Below are 3,321 nucleotides of genomic sequence, written 5' to 3'. Positions count from 1 at the left end.
GGAGGCTGGGTGGGCTCCAGAGCCGATCCTGACGTTATGAAGAAAATTTCTTTCCTTACCGGGAATTGAACCCCGACTCCTCAGCCGTACAGACTTTGGCCTAGTCGCCGTACAGACTGAGTTATGTGATGTAGAGAACCTTCCACAAATTGTGTATAATTCAATTGAAATGTAATATTTCGAATGTCAGCAACGAAAATGCTTCTATTACGTTAATCGTGTCTACTTGCCCATCCGTCTGTCTGCGTGTGCTCTTCTCCAAGTACTGTATAATTAGAATGATCAAGTCAAGGAGGATGAGGTGGGCAGGGCATGTAGCAGGAATGGCGGAGAGGAGGAATGCATATAGGATATTGATGGGAAAGCCGGAAGGAAGGAAGGAAGGAGACCACTGGGAACACCAAGACGTAGGTGGGTGGACAATATTAAAATGGATCTTAGAGAGATAGGATAGGATGCTACGAATTGGATTGACCTGGCTCAGGATAGGGACTGGTGGAGGGCTCTTGTGAACACATTAATGAACCTTCGGGTTCCATAAAATGCTGGTAAGTTTTGAGTAGCTGTACAGTTGGCAGTTTCTCGAGAAGGGCTCAGCTCCATAAGTGAGTGAGTGAGTGAGTGAGTGAGTGAGTGAGTGAGTGAGTGAGTGAGTGAGTCTGTCTGCTTGTAAGGACTCAACACTCAATGAATAGATTGCCCTGATATTTCACATTAGGAGGTTTTACTAAACTTTGTTGGTGTTTTCTAATTTTAGTTAAAATCTGACAACAATAACGGACATTTTACACTTATTGTTCCTCGCCTGTTCAGTGCAATTCTGTTAAATATTATTAGAGCGAACAAATATTTCGAACAAAGATTCTAGACAAAATTTAAATGCACAATTTTTGCCAGATGCAGTTGCTTATATAAGTGTTAACAATTTCGAGGTAAAAGGTGAAGACATACCTATATTTAATTATTCAAGCACAGCACCTGAAGACGTATAGGGGGATAGAGGTCTATTTCCACCATTCTTGATCTCGGTAATAGATGGAGGTGAGTGATCAGCTTACCCTCAGGGGAAGAACCTCGGTACCCATTGTATGGGAGAGCGAATGGGACCCACAGCCAGTCTGAATAGCATGGATAGAGAGCAATCTTGCTTTTGCCGGGAAACGAACCCCAGCCGTCGGCCCGTAGCCCATTGTTATACCTACTGAGCTAAAGGTAATTAGACGATAAGAAATTCAATATTCTGTTACCTCAAAACGATATTTCTGGACTGATTTCGACCAAAGTTCTTTTTATAGCTCCTTGTACAGAACTATCGAACTGTCCCTGTCTGTCTCGTAGGTTATTTATTGACCCTTCCAGTATCGAGATCGTGTCTCGTCGCCTGGTAGGATGGTACATGAATGATGAATTGGAAAGGAAGTTGCTATGGTACTACTCCAGCGTTTTCTTGGAGGGACGGAGGAAAACCACAAACGGTCTGAGTCAGGATAGCCGGTGTCTTGGTAGGGATTTGAAACGAGCACCTTCTGAATAGAAGTACACAGCGTTGCGGGTACCCCACCTGTTAGGCAGAATTATTTGAAATTTTGTTGGATTTGAAGTTCTTACATCGCATCCCAGAAGATAGTAATCTTTATCTCTAATTTTTATTTTTATTTGTTTTTCCATTCCTGCAGCATATGATGTTAAAATAGTTTGTTTCGTCGCGGATAAGCAGGCAGTAATCCCTAGAATGGCGGTTCTACTCAGAACTTTATCAAGTGTCACGTGACTGAAAACATCAATAATCGCATCACCCTGTATAAGCAGCACGCGACGATCTTGGCTGAGTGCAACAAACTCGACGTAGCCGCGTTACAGGAAACAGACGAGTGAGCATCCATCGAGTTACAGTAACAGCTGGATGCTAAGTTGGCGGGAGGGTGCACTATTCTGTGGCCATATTTTGGATAGCACCCGTCAGCTCGGAATAAAATAATCTGGTTCTACTTGCCCACGCCGCGTTGTGACGCTATTTATTTATTTACTTAATTATGATTTATTTAAGACGTTGCCAGTAGCTCAGCGCCGAATAATATTCAGTTAACATAATATGAGGTACTGTCGCCTCATTTATGAGGGAACTTTAGAAAACCACTAACAGATCCGGATGTAATGACTGGTTTTCGGGCCGAAATTTGATTGTGGAACGTTACATATCCTCTGTTACTTATAGTAAATCTAATTAAACATAAGCTTCTCGAGGGCTATCGTCTTATCGTGGGGAGAAGGTTTGCGCGGCCAAGTGACCCGGAGAGCTTTGTTGGCGGGAGTGTAAGCTCTGTGTAAGGCCACTCATGCCAGACAGATCAAAGGGTAACGGCCAGACCAAGTGAAGTCCCTGCTCCTCCAGGTTGGGGCTTGGACTTTGGGCTAAGGACCCCACCCCAGAAAATGTTACTGAAACCATGGAGAATACGAAGACCCACACAGGTTTATAAGAGCAGTGAAGGAGAAAGGTTAAATCGAAAATAAACTACCCACATTCTTGTAGAGATGGGATAGCTCAGTCGGTATACAGACGGCCGGGGTTCGGTCCCAGGGAGGGGCAAAAAATGTTTCTATTCTCATTGTCCAGACCGGCTCTGGGGTCTGACCAGCCTCCTGTCCAAAGGGTAGCAGCGGCTCTTTCCCCGGGGGTAAAGCGGCCGGTGCGTGAAGCTGACCACTCACCTCCAACCAATGCCGAGGTTGAAAATACGTGCAGCTACACCTCCAGCACCCAATACATCTTCACGGCGTGCTGCTTAATTAAGCACGGAAAGCGAGGAGGGAAGCAGAATACGATAAACAAAAGAATAAAAGGCGAGAATGAGGAAATATACATTAGGCAGTGGCGAAATTGAATGAGACATTTGATAACTGCAAAAATTGCTTGCAATTGCGAAATTATTTGAAGACTGCACAGCACAGGAATATGGCGGAACACAAGCACAGACCGATGTAGGGTAAATCTGTAATTAAATCATTGAGTCAACACGTAAAATAAATGTTCAAAAACCCGCAACTGGTCCCTATTGTGAGGCAGTTCAATCCAGTCCACAACCTTACTCTTTATTGGCTTAACATTCCACTTTCCTCATGTGTTCAAATCTCCCAACTGGTCTTTTCTATTCAGGCTTTTCAGCTTAGTTTGTCATGACTTCTCATGTCCCCGAGCTTGCTATATATCCTGCCACTCTCATGCGGTTTCATTTAACCATCCGAACAGTATCTGGTGCAGAATACAAATTATGTAAGCGTTCTCTGTGCAATCGTCTCGAAGCTCCTGTTTTTTTTTTT

Source organism: Cryptotermes secundus, unplaced genomic scaffold (genome assembly GCF_002891405.2).
Source record: "Cryptotermes secundus unplaced genomic scaffold, Csec_1.0 scaffold573, whole genome shotgun sequence".
Lineage (NCBI taxonomy): Eukaryota > Metazoa > Arthropoda > Insecta > Blattodea > Kalotermitidae > Cryptotermes > Cryptotermes secundus.
This window is presented reverse-complemented; position numbering follows the sequence as displayed.